Source organism: Microcebus murinus, chromosome 30, assembly GCF_040939455.1.
Source record: "Microcebus murinus isolate Inina chromosome 30, M.murinus_Inina_mat1.0, whole genome shotgun sequence".
Classification (NCBI taxonomy): domain Eukaryota; kingdom Metazoa; phylum Chordata; class Mammalia; order Primates; family Cheirogaleidae; genus Microcebus; species Microcebus murinus.
The window spans coordinates 3,808,212-3,830,131 of record NC_134133.1 but is presented as its reverse complement, the minus strand read 5'-3'; the positions used below and the strand labels follow the sequence as shown (position 1 = coordinate 3,830,131).

The window sequence follows — 21,920 nt, the reverse complement described above, 5'->3', positions numbered from 1 at the left end:
AAAATTAGCTTCTCCATGATCTGATAGTTTTTTTTTTTTAAAAAAAGCAAATAGCAATAATTGAAGTAAAAATCAATGCTCTTCCTTTTTTTCTCCATTCAAAGTTATATAAAAAGCATGATGTTTGTATTTGCTTGTTTAGTCTTGTCACATATAAGTGAACACTTTCCCCGTGGACTTTCTAGAATATCGAACCACAGTACTCAGACACGCACAGTGGCCTTCATTGATCCTCGACGTACGAGAAACATAAGTTGGCAACCACTTCTCTTCGTCTTGATGGCCCCTTTTGGCTTAAAAATTCTACGATGCCCCGAGATAAATCAGACCATTCAAGGTGTAAGTGAGTTCTTCACAGTCGGGGCACTTTTTTGTATGTGTTTATGTAGCGTGTATTATTGTTGTAAAGAGACCCAAGGCATGGGACCCAGTTTGGAGGGGCAGGATTCTCAGACTGAGGGATGATAGTCTTAGAAAAACAAAGCAATGAGAGAGCAGAGGAGGCACAGTGGTCTGGGCGGCAGGAACTGGCGTTGGTACTTTGGGGTAACTCTGTGTGTGTGTGTGTTTATGTGTGTGTGTGTGTTTTATATGTAAGGGGAAAGCAGAGATGGAGTTTCTATTAAGAGTTAAAGCTATTACAGCCTGGATGGAAATTTAAAAAAAAAAAAAGAAAAAAAAAAAAAAAGAGTTAAAGCTGGAGAAGTTGAGAGGTGACTTTGTACCAAAGAGCCTTAAGGCATTCATTCTAAGGACAATGAAGAACCACTGAAGAGTTTTAAGTTAGAAGAAAGACATGATTCATTTTGCACATTGAACAAACACCATTCTGGAGACTGGGTAGAGAATGGGTTACTTGCAAAGGGGTGAGATTTAGCCTCGGGCTGATCCATGTTACAGGAAATCAATGTAATGGGTCATGGCCAGCATTTTTTTTTAAAAAAAAAAAAAGAAGAAGAAAAGAACATAAGGAACATTAGAGCACATTGCAACTAGAAGGATCTTGGTTCATGAAGCTCTTATGTAGATTACTGTGTGGGTTTGTGTGCTTGTGTGTGCATTTGTACTGGATTAGCAATGTCAAATGTATTCCTAGCTATGTATTGAGGTCAACAAAAGTTGGCCCAGCATGACCCCAGATCTCAGGACGCCTTACAAGTGCCTGATGTAAGTCACCGTAGGAACCAGGTGGTAGACATCAAGAAAACAGCCCAAATCTCTCTCTCCCACTAAAAAAAAATGGGGCTCAAGAGAGCCAGTCCTATCGCTGAGACTTAAGATCCTACTGACAAGTTCAAATGAAAAGGGCTTGCCTCAGAGGACCCAGAAATGGACTTTCTTCAGATAGATGCATCGGTTTAACGTGTTTGATGTTAGTCATTGACGGTTCTGGGCCATCTCCGTGGCGTTGGATATTTGTGGTCCCGTCAACTTCCTGTGGTGCAGTCACTTTTTTGCTTAGCGTTTACCATGGGAGAGCCGGGACAAGCCATCTGCTCAAGGGACTTCAAAGATGTGTTTTGGTTTACATTCTGTTACAATGAAGTCAATGCAAATTGTTTCTATGTTGTTTTTAAAAAAATATCTGTTGTTTTACTTGTTTTTGGAAGGGCGATAACAAGGGGAGTGAATGAGTACTGACCATGGTTTTATAATATGGTGTTGGCCTGACTTTTTTTTTTTTTTAAAAAAAAGAAGAGTTCAACAGATGTTAGTTTTGATTCATTCGTTTTCTGCAGAAATTTTACTCCATTTTACTATTTTTTCAAATTCTGTTTGGATGCAGATGTGTTTTTAGCAGTGGAAAATGCTAAAATTTCCATTTAGAGATATTCGTTTTAACGGTGGCAATTTGCCATGCTTTCCTCCCTTTCTTTCCCTATTTTTTTTTTTTTTCAGAAATAGCAAAAACACTTCCCTGAACTTAAGGCTGACCTGGACTTGATTCAATACTCCGTCCAAGGCCAACCGAAAGGCGTTATTTCTCACGGACAGTTTGGAGTGAAACCAGGAGGCAGCTTAGGGTGAACTTAATCCCATTCTTACTAATTTTGCAGGTGAGGCAGTTGCTCTTTAGAGAGGTGACATGACTTCCCCTAGGACAGACGCTTGCTAGTGGCAGAAAGTAGTGGCTGTCAAACTTGGGCACACGCCAGAGTCACTTGGAGGGCTTGTGAAAACACAGATTGCTGACCCTCCTCTCCCCTCCCCTCCAGGGTTTTGGATTCTGTAAATCCAGGGTGGTGCCCAATTCTTTGCATTCCTAACAAGTTCCCGGGTGACCCGGGGAACCACCATTTGGGAAACGTTTCTACAGTTAAATCAATTGAGGAACTCTTGAAAATTAAACCAAATTAAATGAGTTGATTCTCTCAATAGGTCTTCTCCAAGCCATTAAGATGCTAATACTAGGTTTCTCAAACTCTTAGGCCCATTGAGACCATTTTTACCAAAAACATTGCTCTACATTAGTGTTCCATAAAACGTACTTTGGGAACCACTTGTCTACAAACAATAGAGTCTCACAATTTGGACTTGGTCAAAAAAAAAAAAAAGAGAGAGAGAGCTGAATGTAATAAAATGACCTCTTTAGTTGTGGGAGGGACAATCTTGGTTTTGGGGTCAGGGTAGCACAGCTGTTGTGTCTTTCAGCAAATGAATAGCACATTTCTCCAAAGGGATTTTGTACAGATTGCAAATAAATTTTAAATCATTGGGATTCACGTGACATAGACCAGGAATTAAAAGGCGACCAAAAAAAAATATATCTGCAATGACATTTGAATTGCTGTTTCATCTCCCCCTCCCCCTCCCACCTCCATTGAAATGGAAGCCAAGAATAAAACATTGATTAAATAGAGAGCAATGGCATTTTACTCCTGCGGTGCTGGACACCAGCCTAGACAAAGAGCCGGTTAAATTCAAAAGACAAAGAGTCCCTTTGTGAGGCAGTAAGTTCATCTGGGAGAAATATTAAGTGAAGTCTCGAAGCATAGAGTTCTCCAACCACTTTACCTACGACACTCATTGAGGGGCAGTGAGTGAAATCACACTCAAAATATACGGGGGAAGGAAGGTGAAGAGATTTATTAAAAGATGGGATTGGGATCCAAATAAAAGTCAACTTTTTGCCTCCGGCCAGGCCAATTTTTACTAAGAAATGAAAATCAAAATGGCCAATGAGATATGAGCAAGGAAATACATTCTTTTAAGCAAATAAACCATAAAATGTCTATTTTATCCCATTTTCTATGGATAGGAGACACAGCAGTGGACAAGATGGATTTTTTATATTTTTCTGTGCCCTCAAAGATTTTACGCCGTAATAAGGAATACGGTCTTAAAAAGAACACAAGAATAAATCAAATAAGTGTTATGTTTGAAGATAAACAAGGAGAGGAAGCGAAGAATTTCAGGGTTTGGGTAGGTTTGCTTTAGAAAGTGTGCTCAGGGAAAGCAGCTTTGATGTATTTGGGCAAAAAAAAAAAAAAAAAAAAAAAAGGAAAAGAGAAAAAGTGAGCCCTGTGAATGTTTGGGCAAAGAAAGTTCTGGAAATCCAGAACAGCGTGTGAAAAGGGCTGTATCAGGGGTGAAAAAAAAATGTGGCATTTACAGGACTGAAAGTGGAACACACTTATCGAACACACTTGCTTTCTGGAAGTGACCATGCTGAGTCCCGTGTGTGAGGGTGACCATGTGGCTGCGTGTGTCAGCAGGGAGTCCTGGCGTCCAGGGGCAAGCTAGACTTGACCTTCAGTTTGGGGCATTTGGGGGGCGATTCGTGCATTCAGCCCCCCAGATGCTACATGATGGTTTCTGCCACGTTGGTACAGAACAAATACAGCATCTGGCTGCTGCGTCCATTTCTGCAGACACGTGTGGAGTCACGCGTGTGTCCCAACCGTTGTTCTTGCTAAAGGGTTCTTTTACACCCCCTGCCCATGGTGGTTAAGAGCTGTTCCTTGACATGCATGCTCAATTCGGTTTTGCATGAACAACTTTAAAACAAGTTGAAGTTGCTTAACAACTTTAAATCCTTAAGGAGGCTTCTCAAGTCTCTTCACTGTCGCCTTACGATGAAGGATGAAAGAGGCGTTTTGGAGCAATACTGGGGAATAATGGGTCTACGTCGGCTCAAATGAAATTCTCCTTGTTGTTACACACTATCGTAAAAATGGATAGTTTAGGTGGATTTTAAATAGAAAGAGCTGATTAAATATTTATTAAGGTGCAGATAAAGATGTCTTAAGCCTAGGCTTTAAAGCTGAATAGACAGAGGAAGTCAATATATCTAAAAATGATTTTTTTTTTGGGGGGGGGAAGAACATTCTAGAAAGTGTGCATGCAGAAGATTATTTTCATATGATTGATTATGACTGAAATGGAAATAAAGAGCATGCAGAGAGACACCAAAAGCTTGGGGGCTAATGATCAGATCATTTTAATGCAGTCACATGGGGTATTTATTCCTAAAAAAAAAAAGGAGATTTGGCGAGTGGATGCCATGAAGGCAGGACAGCTCACGCCGGTCGAAAGAATGCGTCTGTCTTTCCCCCTGTGCCTTCTAACATCATGAATCTGAGCTTTCGCCTTCTAAGAAGTTCAAACCCCTGAAATAGAAACTCTCCCGCTGTCCGAGCAGAGCCGAGCCATGTAATTACTTCATTACCCAGAAGAAATCCCAAATATCATCTTTGCTTTGTGCTTTTAAGTGGCATCAAGTTAATCAAGGCTGGCCGAGATCACCCGGAAGACCAGGCAAAAATCCGCTTTGCTTTGCTTTTCTAAGCGAGATGGCCTGATTTTGTAATCATACCCGGGCGAATCTGGCTTGTGTTGGTTAGAGGAATTATCTCCTCATTAGAAACAAATCTTCATAGGCCTAATTTGAAGGCTGCTTTTGTCTGCAGCTCGATCAAGGAGGGTAATGACTAGCAGCCAGGCTAAACAGTGGGGGAGTGAAAAAAGAAAGTCAGAAACATTAAAACAGCACAGACTACAGTGACTTGCAGAGTGCTTTTGGTATGCAAATGAAGCAGGAGAGGCAAGGAAATATCAATATGGACTGGCTTCTATTTCATTCTTGACTCCCTCCTTAGGGTATGCAAGAAAACCCCAGTCTCAGTGAAAGGACCAGTTTGAGAGACCTGTAATTTCTCTTTGCAGGGCCTCTCTTTAGTTTCTTAGTTGTAAAATGGGGATAATAATGCCTATAATTATTACAACAGGGTGGTTATAAGGAGTGGATGAGTTAGTATATGCAAAGCATTTAGAATAGTGTCTGGTGTCTAGTCTAGCACATAGTTCATGAGAGCACTTGGCATTAAGATTTAGCTGTTATTATTATTATTGTTTTCTTATTATTTTGATAGTTCATGATAGCACTTATCATAAGATTTAGCTATTATTATCATTGTTTTTTTTTTTTTCCACTTTACCAAGTGTTTTCTTCTTTAATCTTTTTTTTTTTCTTTTTATTTCGGCATATTATGGGGGTACAGATTTTAAGGTTTCAATAAATGCCCATTTCCCCCCCCTCCCCCCAAAAGTCTGAGTCTCCATCATGACCATCCCCCAGATGGTGCACATCTCACTCATTATATCATTGTTTTTGTTATTATTTTGATATTTCATGATAGCACTTATCATAAGATTTAGCTATTATTATTATCATTGTTTTTGTTATTATTTTGAGGTGTTTTTTTGTTTTTGTTTTTTTCTTCCTATTCTATATGAGCAGGAGCACCAGTTATGAACTCAAGAATTTGGGAATTCTTATGGGATTGGTTCCAGAAATGTGTTCCATGGATATCCACTGTTATTTAAGATATTCAGTAAGATATTGAGGATGAAAAAGGGTTTCTCTGATCAACCGCTTTTGGGAAATGCTAGGTTAAATAAAGTCAAAAAATAAAGTTAAATAAATTCAAAATCACTTTGAGTTACCATAGGGTCTTTCAGAGAAGGGGAGGAAAAGTAAATCTTTTCCTCACACATCACTAGGTTCCTGGCTGAGGGGACTTTGACCTAGGCTTGGGGTCTTTGGTTTCTACTGCAGAAATTTCTACGACAGGAAGAATCAGAAGGGCCTCTAAACCAATGCTCTTGAATCGGGCTTGGGAGTGTTACAGTGGGCCATGGCTTCGGGTCTCATTTGTCTACTTCCTGAAACCAGCCCCTGATGACGCATAAATGAACATTGAGAGTCAGCTTCTGGAAGCTTCTGCAGCCACACGCAGAGTCATTTCGTGTCTCCCGAATCCAAACAATAATTTTTAAAATGGGGCTTGTCTTCGTATGACGTTTGCATCATTTCATTTTTCTAGTAATTTATTATATTTTACAAAAAGCATCGGTCCAGGACAGATGGAAAATTAAAACAGAATAAGAGAAAACTTGTCCTTTATCTTAGATAGGTGAGAATGGGCCTAGAAAATTCATTCTCCAAAGTGTGTTCGTGGACTAGCAGGGACCTGTTAGAAATGCAATTCTCATCACCACCCCTGACCTGCTGCCTTAGAAATTCTGGGCTTGGGCCCAGCAATCTGTATTTTGACAAGCTCTTAGGGGTTTCTTATGCATACTAAAATTTTAGAAGGATGAAGATCATCTCCAGGATAAATTATACCTTCTGCCGAATTTAGTACAACAAGAATAGGTATTATCTCCCAACCTCTGGTGTGCATAAATAATACAACACCATTTCTCTAAAATCAAGTTAAATTTACTTTGAACTACCGTTCATTCAGATTGGTAGGAATTTCAATCTCAGTAAGAATTAGGTTGGGTTCTGAGTAATGGAGACCAAAAATCACAGTGGCCAAATCAAGAAACAGACTTTTTTTTTTTTTTTTTTTGGCATATTATGGGGGTATAAATTTTAAAGTTTCAAAAAATCCCCTCTCCACCCACAAGTCTGAGTCTCCAGCATGACCATCCCCCAGATGGTGCACATCTCACTCATTATGTATGTCTATACCCGCCCCCTCCCCCTCCCACCTGCCCAATACCCTATTACTGTAGTACCTGTGTGACCACTTGGGTGCTGCTCAGTTAATACCAATCTGCTGGTGAGTGCATGTGGTGCTTGTTTTTCCATTCTTGGGATACTTCACTTAGTAGTATGGGTTCCAGCTCTAGCCAGGAAAATATAAGATGTGCTAGATCACCGTTGTTTCTTAGAGCTGAATAGTACTCCATGGTGTACATACACCACAGACTTTTGAAAACAAAAGCTGGGTAGCAGGAGTTCTCAGGAGGCAAATTCTGTTTTCTGCTCTACAACCCAAATCCCTAAAGGGGAGAACCTATCTACCTTCTCTAATAGTAGGGGAAACTCGAGAGGACCCAAAGCAAGAGTCTGATGTACTGTTCCATCCCATCAACAATGGTATTTAATCTTCCCCATGATAATCCTGGAGCCAAACCAATACCTAGATACAGGGGTCCTCAAACTTTGTAAACAGGAGGGCCAGCTCACTGTCCCCCAGACCGTTGGAGAGTGCGCACTGTGGGCCCGGGACGAGTCGGCTGCTAAGCAGGACAGGCAGCGGCGGCAAAAACACCCAGCGGGCTGGATAAATGTGCTAGGCGGGTGACATGTGGCCCGTGGGCTGTAGTTTGAGGACACCTGACCTAGAAGGTCTGACTAGGCCCATTCTGAATAGCTTGGAGCTAAGTACACATCAGATAGGTTTTTTGTGTTTTTTTTTTTTCTCCTTGTACACATTGTCTGCTGAGGTCTTTAAAACCCCCTCCATAGGTTTTGGAACACAGATTACTTCCTTTCCATCTTCGTTGGCCTGTCAGGGATTCACTCACCTGTCAGGGATTTTTATTTCCTTGGTACATTTCCTTGTTGCTGGAGCCCTCAAGCAAAAGAGGTGGGTGGGAGCACATTTTGCAAATTCATTCGCATGCCTCTGGCACTGAACCAAATCTCTAATTGAAAAAAAAAAATTATTTTTCAAAGGGGCACTAATTAGGTCTTGAGATTGATGCTTTGTGCAAAATTTAGCCTTTTTACAGTCTGACGTTTTTCTGTGGGTTCCTTTCTTCTTTGTCTCTCGTTTGAGCTTTAAGAAACAAAGATGATCTAGCACCTCTTGTATTTTCCTGGATAGAGCTGGAACCCATTCTACTAAGTGAAGTTTCCCGAGAATGGAAAAACAAGCACCACATGGACTCACCAGCAAATTGGTATTAACAGATCAACACTTAAGTGGATATATAGGAATAGCATTTATCAGGTGTCGGGCAGGTGGGAGGGGGAGGAGGGGACAGGTGTATACAAACACAACGAGTGAGATGTGCAACGTTTGGGGGTTGGACACGCTTGAGGCTCTGACTCGAGGGGGGAGGGGGGCATGGGCAATATATGTAACCCTAACACTTGTACCCCCATAATACGCCAAAATAAAAAAAAAAGAGCTAAGAGATTCTATACTTCCATTGGTTTAGGCTAAGAGCAACGATGCTTACATGTGATATTTTTAGAAATGTTAAGTGAAAACATTGGCAACTTTAGAATAAATTTTAATGCATTTCTGACGTCTACTACCGTGTCTAATGTATTATGTAACATTTTGCTTAGTGTGCCAGAGAATCAATTGTATATTTGTTGTATATTCATTTGGCTGTCCAATTTTCAAAAGTACGTATTCAGAAGACCAAATTTGATTTACTCCTGTTTATTTTCCCCAGAATTATCTCGGTTCCATGATACGATTCCCTGCCTTTTGTTTCAGTCAAAAATCCCGTGTAAAATATAAGCTTCTGAATTTAAATATATATGAAGCTGATTTTTCCCCATCTTTACATCCATTTACTTAACAAATACATCCAGCAAAAAGAACTAGGAAAAAGGACAATGTTGTCAAATCAAACAGTATGTCACTTACGTTAATTTTATAGGAAGAACTCGTTATACAACTTGGTTATCATCTTTGTTCTTTTACTTCCAGTCTTCTCATATATCTTTTCTCCCAGTTTTGCTTGCTTAGTTTTAAAGAAGAATAAAATGACTTGCAATTCCACTCAAAGACATCCACTTTTGAATAGTTTTGGTTCATTTATTTTCTAACCTCAAAGAAAGATACCGTTTCAGAAGCCCTGCCTTTAAAAAAAAAAAAAAAAATCTCCATATGTATTTCACTTTTATCCATATGAATTCTTTTTCCCCATTTATAAAATGACACATACTTGTTACCACAAATGCAAACCAAATGAATGGTATAAAGAAAAAAGTTGACTGTGTTTTGTTGCCAGATCTTTGCATCTAATTGCCCCAAGACCAGGCAAATTGGCATAGCTTCTAGAACCAGAGTTTGGCTGTCAGTAAAACTTTTTTGCCAAATTACTGGCACTACAGGCTGTCCAGTAGGGCTCCTAAGTCAGTTTGGATGGGTCCTTTTACAAACTTCATGATAACATCTAAAATATAAGTTTTGCATCATTTTCTCCCAGGGAATAATGCCAAAACTTGGTCCTCTAGCTTTGATCGAAGGCATTGTAACAGGGCAACCTAGTTCACTGAGGGGGAGATTTGCAGTTTTTTCTTTTAATGTTTTTGTATTTAACAAGCTGCAGCGGACAATTAAACAAAACAACACAAAACAAAACTTCCAGTGTGAAGTCAAGAAAAAGTGCATGTGTGTTTTTACACAAGAGGCAGAAAAACCGTATGAGTCAAGCATATTTATTATTCAGCGATATTCTCACCACCCACTAAGGATTAGTTGGATCTTGTGTATACAAATTAAATCAAGAAGATGTAAACTCTATACCTCTGGTTTTTTTGAACTTTGCTCCATCTTTCATTTTGCACCAACCAAGGAGAGCCACGTTGGTGGTGAAATGGAATTTCCTTGAGCAGTCTGTTTGCTTCACTCAAACCAGAATCTACTAGCTCCTCTCTCTTCAGTGGAGGGAGAAAGAGGATAGATTCAGAAGAGAGGGGACCGTTTGTGCACAAGATTTTCATTTCTGATTAGACCCTGGCAGCCACCTCGCTTGTTCCAGAAATTGGGAGGAAAGAAGGGATTTTTACTTGTTGTTTTTTTTTTTTTTAAAGGCAGAGAGAGAGAGGGGCAATCAGAGTAGCTGTATCACTTATGTTTAGTCCAAGAAGGGCGCATATATGACACACTTGATTTCTCTTCTCTCCTGCCTTTGACAGACACTGCTAATCAATGAGGTCACATTCCCACTGAGTTTAAATATAGCCTCGGGACCTTTCTTGGGACAGTCCTCTGGGCTGCTGCTACCGATCTACCCCGGGTTGGCTTATGAGATTGATTTACTGAGTGCATTATTTATTCATTTATTCAACATTTATTGAACGTCTCAACTGTGCCAGGCATGTTAAAGGCATCTAGGAGCAAGACATCAAACTTACATTCTGATGAAAATGAAACCTTTTTATTGCTTTTTTTTTTTTTTTTTTTTTGGCCCTGCACATTTGCTTGGTGTGCAATAGGTGCCCAATAAATTTTTTTTTTTGCTTTCTTTCTTTTTTTTTTTACTTTTTTGTCATGTTGCATCGAATTGGCTTGCAAAGAATGTTCTGTCATCCGTTGATTCAGCTGAGAATTGAAGTGTGGCTATGGTTCTCCCTCGGATAATGAGAACATTTGTTCCACCTCAGTTCACTTCCTGCTCAGGGTGTATTAAAAACAAACTCACCATCGAGATGAGTTCCCGGCTCGATAGGCTTCCAGGACCCAGGGTAGACAGCCAAGAGAAGAGGGGGATGATGCAGAATCTCCTCTCTTCCCTTCCGTCTGACCTCTGACTGTGTTTTTTTTTTAGATTTGCTGATTGGATTCTTGCTAGAACAGTGTCAGACTCTACACTCAGAAGAAATAAATTAAGCCGCACCGCACGAGGACAAATGGTTGACATTGTGGTCTTGCTGACATCTTGTGCGCAGCTGTGAACAGCTGTGTTAGTGCCAGTTAAGCTGTGATAGCATCACCGGGGAGGGAGAGAGAGAAAGGGCAAGCCATTCACAAAGCGCTATTCAAAGGGTCTCACAGGTGTGTTCTAAGGCTTGGTTCTCTGCTCTTCTATCTGAAATTTTCAGCGAATCAAAGCGATTGGGTAATATGATTCCTCTAAGAGTACAGGTTGGCTTCCTCCAAGAGTACAGAATGATGTTTTGGGACTATATGCTGTGAGGTTCATAAGCAAATATGAAATAAGCATGCCCCACTTGAGAAAGAAGATTAGCATCTGGCTCTCTTGAGCTACTCTTTGACCCTGTATTCATCCCCTTATGAATGGGCCTGTTTTCTCCTTCTTTGGTGTAAAGAAGCACAAAACGTGCTAGGAGAGTGACTCTTTTTAGAGAACAGCTTTGTCACCCTTATTTGCAATTTTACCCCCCTAAAAAAAAAAAAAAAAAAGAGAGACCATCAGCTGTTTGTCCACGGACTGCAAATGGTCAACTCCTTTAGTGAACAGGAAGAGGTCCACTACTGGCTGGCCATTTTAAAAAGGAAATAGGTTCTACACACAAATCGATCAAACCAGTCCAATACCACCAGGCCCAAGATAAGAAAAATATTTAATATTAAAAATGGTCCCAAAGAAAGAACTCACTAATTGAGACTTACTGAAGGGAGAGACGATTTTTGAATTAATAAAATATCTTAATTAAAATGTGAGTTAAAAGAAAAAAAAGAAAGTCATTATCTATTTGATATTTGATGGATGAATCAATCAATCAAACTCCAGTGTGGAAAGTATAAAATGATATGAACTGGGCAAAAATAGAACCACGTGTAGGACTCATTGGGCTTAGTTTGATGAACAGATGAGAGCTATTTGAATAGAGTTTCCCATATACTTATAGATCAAGAGCTACTACGGTTTTGGGGAAAAAATTGTTCTTATCAACTGGTGAACATTTTCCTTACAATCTTTCTATGCTGTACTTTTCTTAGCTAATCCTTTAAAAACGTAAAGGTAACGAACTCCCCAGACTCTACCAAATAATTATAAATTTGGAATTGCCAGGAGTAGAATTCGTGAAGTCTTTTTATATAGTCAAAAATTTTAAAAAATAACAAAAGAAAAAAGGACAACCAAGTATGGTTACTTCTATTTGAATCAGTCACATTTTGTTCCAAATTTATCACTGTTCTTGTAGCAATAACACTGGAAACTAAATGCTGATTTAATGTGCTGGTGTTTATTTTTGGCTTGGTAAAGCATTTAGTCTCACTGCCAATGTCTGTCTAAAAGAAATAGACATCTAACTACTACAAAACAGGTAGACTAGCCGACAAATGATGATGAATGATCTTGGAGGAAGGGAGAAACCAAAACACGGAAATTAATTTGAATGTGTTAGATATCTATTGCTCATAACCAGTTATCCCAAACCTTAGGGGCTTAAAACTACATGCATATACCATCTCACATTTGGGGGTGGGGTGGGATCAGGGATCTGAAGGCAACTTAGTTTGGGTTATTCTGGCTCAGGGTCTCTCATGAGGCCGGAATCCAGATATCGGCCGGGGGGGCTGGTCACGCAAGGCATGACTGAGGCAGAAGGTTCTCTTTCAAAGCTCGTTCATGTGGCTATTGGTTAAAGCCTTCTGTTACCATGTGGGGATTTTCAGAGAGCTGTTCAGAACCCGTGACAGTCGCTTCCCCACGAGTGTGTGATTTAAGAGACAGAGAGGGGGACGGGGAGGAGCAGGGAGAGAATGCCAGAATGATGCCGCAGTCTTTTTATGACCTAACCTTTGTAAGTGACATCGCATCAGTTCCACCAAGCTGTGGGTGAGAAGTGAGTCAGTAAATCTTGCCCCACACGCAAGGAGAAGGAAGGGATTACACAAGGTCGGGAATACCAAGAGGCAAAATATCACTGGGGCCATCTTAGACTCACCACAGCGAGTTTTTTATACGCTGAATAGCTACGTTCTGTGGATTATCTGTGAGTAGCCATCTCTGCAAAGCATGTCCTGGAGACACGAGAAGGAGAAATAAAATAAGAAGTAAAAGGCTGGGCGCGGTGGCTCACGCCTGTAATCCTAGTACTCTGGGAGGCCCAGGCAGGAGGATTGCTCGAGGTCAGGAGTTCGAGACCAGCCTCAGCAAGAGTAAGACCCCCGTCTCTACTAAAAATGGAAAAAATTAGCCGGGCATGGTGGTGCATGCCTGTAGTCCCAGCTACTCGGGAGGCTGAGGCAGGAGGATAGCTTGAGCCCAGGAGTTGGAGGTTGCTGTGAGCTAGGCTGATGCCACAGCACTCACTCTAACCTGGGCAACAGAGCGAGACTCTGTCTCAAGAAAAAAAAAAAAAAAAGAAAGAATAAAAGTTTCTAAACTATGTTTTGGTGCTTGGATTTTTGCCCCCATGAATTTTTTCCCTATGCTATTTAAGGCAAAAGATTCTGTTCACAGGTATTATAACGATTCGCCCAGAGCTGACAACCCCGGGGGTGCAGAAATGTTGGTCACTTCCACGGTATGGCTTAAGAAGAGCCAGAGAACCTTCCCTCCTTGAGCATCTGCTAAGAGAAGCTATCCGATCCTTGGGGTACAAGACGAGCATTCTCAAGAGGGGCAACATCACCCCCAAGGGGGCAAAAGTGGGTTCCAGGGGGGCCAAAACTTCTCCTTTTATATGTAAAGCGTGGATGCACATACAGCACATAAACAGATACATGACACATCTGTGCTATCAAATTTCATTGAGGGGGGAGCGATTAGGGAAAACATGCCTTCGACTTTCCCGTAGGCAGTGATAATGAAAAGAAGGTTGATAAAAACTGGTGTAAGTCAAGGCAGTAAAGAGGATTTCTTTATTTTATTTTTATTTATTTATTTATTTGTTTATTTATTTATTTATTTATTTTGAGACAGAGTCTCGCTTAATTGTCCAGGCTACAATGAGTGCCCTGGCGTCAGCCTAGCTCACAGCAACCTCCAACTCCTGGGCTCAAGCAATCCTCCTGCCTCAGCCTCCCCAGTAGCTGGGACTACAGGCATGCGCCACCTACCCCGGCTAATTTTTTCTATATATATCAGATGGCCAATTAATTTCTTTCTGTTTATAGTAGAGACGGGGGTCTCACTCTTGCTCAGGGTGGTTTCGAACTCCTGACCTCGAGCGATCCTCCCGCCTCGGCCTCCCAGAGTGCTGGGATGACAGGCGTGAGCCACCCCGCCCGGCCTCGTAAAGAGGATTTTTAAGGCAAGGAAGGCAGGACTGAGACAGCTATGGGTGAAGAGGAGATGAAATTTGGTGGATTGTAAATGGACTCTTCCACCTACAAATTGGGCTGCTGTTTTACTCCTCAGTCTGATTTTTACCCAATTTCTACCTTCCAGGGGTTCCTCATGGTTTATGGCCCGCAGAGAGTTCCTTTCCGGCTTTGTAGCACAGGTATGTACAAATCTATTTTACGTTTCTGGAAGGTTTGGGCTTGGCGAAGGAGGTTGTAGATTGTGTTTGGTTTACCGCCTTGAACCGAAAAGTGTTCATTGCAAAGTTAGGGGGAAAAAAAAGTCTCCATTTCCCCCCCTTGCCCTCCTTCCTCCCATGCCTTCTTTCGGTGGAGTCTGTGAGTTGAAGTGAGAAAGAGGGAAGGACTAGAAAATAGAGGGTGTGAGGAATACAGAACTGTGTAGTGGCAAGAAAATCTGCATCGTCAGCCCCATATATGAGTCTGGTCCTAATGTTCATGGTGTATCTAGACTGGAGTTTGCCCAGTTTTGAAATGAAGGGTTTGTTTATAATAATACTTAAGGTTGACTCCGGCTTCAACAATATATAATCCCACGAGATGCCATCTCCATCCTCATAATCACGTCTTCACGTACAGCAGCTGTTAGAAGTATATATCTTTCAATTAAGGCTGTTACGCTCCTATTGCAATTCAGATACTCAGTAGACCGGGGAAAGTGAAGCTGTTAGCCTGTAATTGTCACCTTCATGCGGGCTGCATTCCGTCACAATATTTAAGGAGAAATGATGCCAGCTCTGAGGACCCTTCACGGTTCCATCCAGGAGCCAGGCAGCAAGTCCTTCTAGGCACTCCAGGACTTGGAGACATGTTTAGCCCAAATCACAATTTTACCTAAAGTCAGTCTAGTACATTGAACCACAAGACATTCTCATTTTTATTTTTATTTTTATTTATTTTTGTTTTTTGAGACAGAGTCTTGCTCTGTTGCCCAGGCTAGAGTGAGTGCCATGGCGTCAGCCTCACTCACAGCAACATCAAACTCCTGGGCTCAAGCGATCCTCCTGCCTCAGCCTCCCAAGTAGCTGGGACCACAGGCATGTGCCGCCATGCCCGGCTAATTTTTTCTATATGTATTAGTTGGCCAATGGATTTCTTTCTATTTATAGTAGAGACGGGGTCTTGCTCTTGCTCGGGCTAGTTTCAAACTCCTGACCTCGAGCGATCCTCCCGCCTCGGCCTCCCAGAGTGCTAGGATTACAGGCGTGAGCCACCGCACCCGGCCCACATTCTCATTTTTATAGGTCAAAAATGATTGACTATTGGCAATGCTACACAGTTAAACTAGAGCTTAGCCAGTGGATCAATCTCTTTTAATGAGAAGCAATTTTATTTTTTTTATTAAAAATCACATTTTTATCTACTATTATGATATTGATTAAATAGCTGTCACTGATTTTATTTTTGCCATCTTCTAAACCCAAGGGGTAACTGAATTTGAAAGTGAAAACAGAAGAATAGATGTCTATTTAGGCTAATCAATTAGCCTAAAAACCAGAAAGTTGTTTTTCTGGTTGGAAAGAGAGGTTATTCATGAATAGACATGGTCAACCCACTTGCAGTTTTATGAAGACTCTGCTTATCGTATCATTTCTTTTTCCTGTAGAGTTTGTAACAATTCCCAGTGGAAATTCCGCACACAGCCCCATGGGCCACCAACAGAAACTCTACCTTTAGGGATCGAAGAGAAAGGCGCAGAGGCAGGGGTAGAAAACTGGTGGTGCATTGGCTCTTCTACTTTAGCTTGCTTTTCCGAGGTCTACCTTGAGGTTCTGAGGAAACAATAAAGCAGATCCAATTTATAAACTAGAAAATGAGGAAGCTGGATATGGAGGTTTGAGGACAGGGAGAGAAGGAAGAAGGAAGAGAACGAGAAGAACCAGCAGACTTGGAGGGAGACAGAGAAGAGCTAGAAGAATTGGGAGCATTAGAAGAATTTTGAGGAGAAGAAGAATGGGGGGAGGAAGAGAAGAAGTGAAAAGAATTGTAGGAGGAGGAGAGAGGGAGGAAGGGAAGGAGGAGGGTGGTACTCATGGTTTCCAATCCACGATCCCTAGATTGGTCCCTTCTAGAAAAGAGAAAGGGAAGTGAGTGTTACTTGTTTCTGGAATCATTATTTTATCCCTCACCTCCTTCCAAACGAATTCCCAGTGACTAGGAGAGCAAAAGATCCAGGAACATTCTAGAACTGCTGAGAGAGAGAGAGAGAGAGAGAATGAATGCATAGCTTCAACTTCTTTTTGTTTGTTTTAATTTTTTTGCCTATTGTGAATTATACATTTTTTTTTTTAATTTGAGGGTTCAAGTGTTTCTGTTACATGGATGAACTATATGATGATAAAGTCAGGGCTTTTAGTGTGCCCATCGCCAGAGCGATGGGTACATCATCCCTGATAGGTGAGTTTCTGTCCCTCACCCCTTCTTAGTTTCCAGGGTCCTTTACACCAGCATATGTGACCGCGTGTGCCCCTTCGTTTATCTCCTGCTTATTAGTGAGAACACGGAGTGTTTGGTTTTCCAGTCCTGAGATACTCCACTTAGGATAATGTTCTCGAGTTCCATCCGCGTTGCTGCAAAAGGTATTATGTCTTATTCCTTTTTAGGGTTGAGTAGTACTCCATGGTGCTGGGGTTGCAGTATCCCTGGGAGGAGTGTAGAGCCCTGAGTGGGGGTCTACACAAGAGGAAGGGTCTCTCCTCTGACCCTTCCTCACATGTGGGCGCCTCCCAAGGTGCCCTCTGATCCTGCCAAGCAATTCCCCGGCTCCCCGCCGAGTGTGACACACCCTGAGTGTGTCCAGTTGCCCCTCTGTGGATTCAACACCCTCTCTCTAAGACAACCCGTCTCTAGGTGAACATCTACCCGCCACGTCCCATCCTCTCCTTGACCGTGCCATGGCCGGCTCTTCCCGGGCCGCCATCTTGGCCCACCCCACTTCCTCTTGTACTTCCTGTTCTGCCCCCAACGCCCCCCCCCACACGGCTCAGCTAACCCGAATCAGAGAACTGACAGCAAAACCAGGAAGACAAAAACGGATGGGCACTGTCTGGATTTTCCTCTCCCCCTTCACAGCCTGCCCAATCCCTCCTCTGGGTATTTACTTGTTTCTGTGAGTTTGGGCCTTTCCGGTAATCCACACGGACACAGGCCCTGTCCTGGAGACAGAGTGGAAATGTTGTTTGACATGTGGATTAGGCTGTGTTGACAAACAGTGTGGTCTGTTGGCTATTCCACAAAAACACACCACGGCCACCTGCAGAAAGTGAACCCCCCCTTACCCCCACCCCACCCCCAGAGGTGGCTGGGTCTTATCTCCTGACATGCTGAGGACCGTCCTATTTCTGAGCAAAAGCACGGCAGAAAAGACAAACTCACGTGTCCCTTTTTGCAACCGGTTTTGCATTCATAGTTTTCACGTCACCGTGCTCAGCAGTTGTTCCCAGGACTTGACGAGCTGTCTTAACCTAGCCAGTAAACAAATACAGTAAATAAATAAATACATAATCCCCTCCCCACCCCCTTCCAGTCCCTCCACAAGATCTTTCTTCTAGAACAACTCTCTTCTCTTCTGCAACAGACTCTTAAGGCTGAAGATGAGGGTGTCATTTGTGCACACCCTGGTTTGTTGGCAGTATCTATTTTCAACCTGCCAAAAAAATGTGAAAAGGGAAGCATGCCGAGTTCAGACTCCCCGGGATTGAACTCAACTGGATGTCAGACTTCTAGTAGGACTTGTAAAAGTTCCACTGGCTTTGCCATCGGCGCTTAGAGCAAAGGGACCCGCTGTAAAAAGCATCCCCTCGCCAAAACGTGACTTGGGAAAGGTCATTTTATTGCATGATTTATTTGTGTTGCTTCTCCATGGTACAAAGAGTTCTGATATGGACACAGAGCCTGGGGAAGGAGGAGAAATATTTATAGACACCCCTAAGGCCCACAGAGTGCCACAGCTCATAGGCACCGCCTGGGCCAAGGAGATGTTTGGTGTATATTATGAAGGCTGTTTTAAGCCTTCGATGTGATACAGATTTTCTGCATCAATCAAATTAAAAAGGAAGTCCTGTTACGATAAGATCAATCTTCTCCCCAACCCTCTGAGGCTTCCCCAGTAAGAAACATGATTAGAAGTGAGTCTTGGCCAGGCGTGGTGGCTCACGCCTGTGATCCTAGCACTCTGGGAGGCCGAGGCGGGCGGATTGCTCCAGGTCAGGAGTTCGAGACCAGCCTGAGCAAGAGCGAGACCCTGTCTCTACTATAAATAGAAAGAAATCAATTGGCCAACTAAAAATATATAGAAAAAATTATCCGGGCATGGTGGCGCGTGCCTGTAGTCCCAGCTACTCGGGAGGCTGAGGCAGGAGGATCGCTTGAGCCCAGGATTTGGAGGTTGCTATGAGCGAGGCTGATGCCACGACACTCTAACCCGGGCAACAGAGTGAGACTCTGTCTCAAAAAAAAAAAAAAAAAAAAAAAAAAAAAAAAAAAAAGAAGTGGGTTTTGCTTCTATAGACAGCAAAAAGAAAAAAAAAAAAGATGTTCTTTTTTTTTTTTTTTTTTTTTTTTTTTTTTTTTTTTGAGACAGAGTCTCACTTTGTTGCCCAGACTAGAGTGAGTGCCGTGGCGTCAGCCTAGCTCACAGCAACCTCAAACTCCTGGGCTCGAGTGATCCTTCTGCCTCAGCCTCCCGGGTAGCTGGGACTACAGGTATGCGCCACCATGCCCGGCTAATTTTTTATATATATATCAGTTGGCCAATTAATTTCTTTCTATTTATAGTAGAGACGGGGTCTCGCTCTTACTCAGGCTGGTTTTGAACTCCTGACCTTGAGCAATCCGCCCGCCTCGGCCTCCCAAGAGCTAGGATTACAGGCGTGAGCCACAGCGCCCGGCCAAAAAAAAGATGTTCTTTTTCTTTCAGAAGAAAAAAAAAGTCAGTTTAATCAAATTTCAAATGGTTTATCTTCTTTACACAGTATGTTGTCATTTTGAAGGATTTAAATTTTCTCTTACGGATTTCTTTTCCCAAAGAGGCATGTGTCAAGTACAATCTAAATAGACCTGCGGCGTTTACTATGGGAAGTTGGGTATCTTTTTAAATGGAAACAGATGGGCAATTTTGTTTGTCTTTACCTGGCTCCATCATTGCGTCCCAAACACACGGGTGGGATTTTTAATACCAGGTTCGTGATGACGCTGAGTAGGATTTCCTGGATAAAAACTTCTTTGGCCAGATATTTTATTTAACCTTCCCCTGCCGACGCAGAGTCCAAGCTAAATGCTTCTGGGTTTTGCTTTTTTGTTGTTGTTGTTGATCATTGATCCTGTTCACTGACCGCCAGCAACTCCTAGATATCAAGATCAGGTGTTGGAAAATAGGAACCCAGTAGAAGATTTTCCTCTTGCCTTCAGAGGGTTGCTAGCGCTGAGACTTCGTGAAGCTTCTTGCTCCACTTGCTGAAAAGTACTTCGTGGAAAAGAAGCGAAATAGCCAGACTGATCAGAAAAAGTAAAGACTATGACTTGGTTTGTGACGGCTCCTCTCAACCTAATCACTCTCAGCCATCTTTCCTTTTATGTATTTATTTTTCTTAAAAAAAAAATGTTTAGCCGGGCGCGGTGGCTCACGCCTGTAATCCTAGCTCTCTGGGAGGCCGAGGCGGGCGGATTGCTCGAGGTCAGGAGTTCGAAACCAGCCTGAGCAAGAGCGAGACCCCGTCTCTACTATAAATAGAAAGAAATTAATTGGCCAACTAATATATATATATACAAAAAATTAGCCGGGCATGGTGGCGCATGCCTGTAGTCCCAGCTACTCGGGAGGCTGAGGCAGGAGGATCGCTTGAGCCCAGGAGTTGGAGGCTGCTGTGAGCGAGGCTGACGCCACGGCACTCACTCTAGCCTGGGCAACAAAGCGAGACTCTGTCTCAAAAAAAAATAAAATAAAATAAAAAATAAAAAAATAAAAAAAAATGTTTATATAGGTAGCGACTATCCGAATCCTCTGGCTCAGTGTAAGTTATTGGATAGTGCAGATTCTATCGCTGCATCTTCAAAAGTAGCTCCCTGGGGAAAGCACAGGGTACGGATCGTATTCTCTGATAATGTCTGTAGATATGTTTGACTGATTTACCTCTTCCATGATGAAGTCTGATGTCTCCGTGGAATTCCGTGCGAGAGAGATCTGGAAATTAAACATCATGAATATGCAGCAAAGCTGCTGGGAAGTTCAGCTCCAAGCGGCTCAATCACTTTTCTCTGCAGTTTTCTGTAAAGAAGCCATTGTTTAAACTAGGGATGCATTTTTTTTTCCTATTTAGAAAGTTAAATATCAATACAGTGTGAAACGGTCCCTTGCAGTATTGAATTTTTTTTTTTTTTTTTTTTTTTTTTGAGACAGAGTCTCACTTTGTTGCCCAGGCTAGAGTGAGTGCCGTGGTGTCAGCCTCGCTCACAGCAACCTCAAACTCCTGGGTTCAAGCGATCCTCCTGACTCAGCCTCCCAGGTAGCTGGGACTACAGGCATGTGCCACTATGCCCGGCTAATTTTTTTTTTCTATATATATTAGTTGGCCAATTAATTTTCTTTCTATTTATAGTAGAGACGGGGGTCTCACTCTTGCTCAGGCTGGTTTCAAACTCCTGACCATGAGCAATCCGCCCGCCTCGGCCTCCCAGAGTGCTAGGATTACAGGCTGCAGTATTGAATTTTAATGTCCCTCAAAAAGCATTTCACCCCAGCAAGGCCACTTTGGGAAGGCAAGGTTATTTCTTGGTGGCATCTCTCTGCTTTCGGGCGCTTTGCGTTAAGAATTTCCAGAGAACACAAGGCCAATGCAGAAGCGATCTGCAGTTAAGTCCCTTTTGCTCTTCTTTGCTCTATGTCAGAAAAGAGAGTCATCGGTCGTAAAAAGTCTCATTCAAAATTAGGAAGACTCCCTCAGTAGTTGGGACAGACATAATAACGTAGGAGAGGCGAAGGGTATTAAGAAAAATTACCCAAAACTTGGATATAAGACAAGAAGATTCCTGACAGTCCCTTTGAAGTCATGCTAACTATTCTACTTAGCCCATCTGAACAGGTACAAGATCAACAATATAGCAGATGATCTCAAAGAGAAAACTATTTAGATTGCTGAACCTCTGCACACTTTGTAAAACAAGTAAGAGAGTCGACCGGGACCACTAAGTACTACAGGCTGTGAATTGGCTATTTCATTTTGAGCTCCTCGTGGTAATTTAATAACTAGGTCATGCTGGGTCATGACCAGGGGTCTTGTACCAATTTCTTTCCTATGGTGGAGAGTGAGGCTTCTCTTCTATAATCCAACCACGATACTTCGATCAATTAGAATCCAATTAACCAAACATGTCACTAAGTAATGAATATGCACAAACAACAACAGATTCCACGTATTTTATTGTTTTATTGTTCCATGCATTCCATGAACATTTTAGAGTGTAGGAATAGAGTCTCGGGAGGGAGTTACCACGAGCCCCTCATTTTGTATGTCGGTATATGGATGCCCGAAGAGGTCAAACAACTACTTGGTTTGTAAAATTCAGAGCTGGGCATGGGACTCAATTCTTTTTTTGTGAGTTATGAGCAAGGCTGCGTGGTCAAACACTCCTAGAATTCAGTCGTGGTTTTAATACTCGCTA

General features: G+C 42.1%; 1 long non-coding RNA gene across 3 annotated transcripts in view; it reads left to right on the top strand.

Annotated features, from left to right (window-relative positions):
* LOC105879128 (uncharacterized) overlaps positions 1-21,920 on the top strand; it is a 258,755-nt gene that overhangs the window by 147,800 nt on the left and 89,035 nt on the right. For 2 of the 3 annotated variants that reach the window (XR_012915798.1, XR_012915800.1), the window contains exon 3: positions 10,810-12,999. This is a non-coding gene — a long non-coding RNA (uncharacterized LOC105879128). Of the gene's footprint in view, positions 1-10,809; positions 13,000-14,346; positions 14,402-21,920 lie in introns of those variants that run through there. The other variant, XR_012915799.1, reaches the window with a different exon arrangement.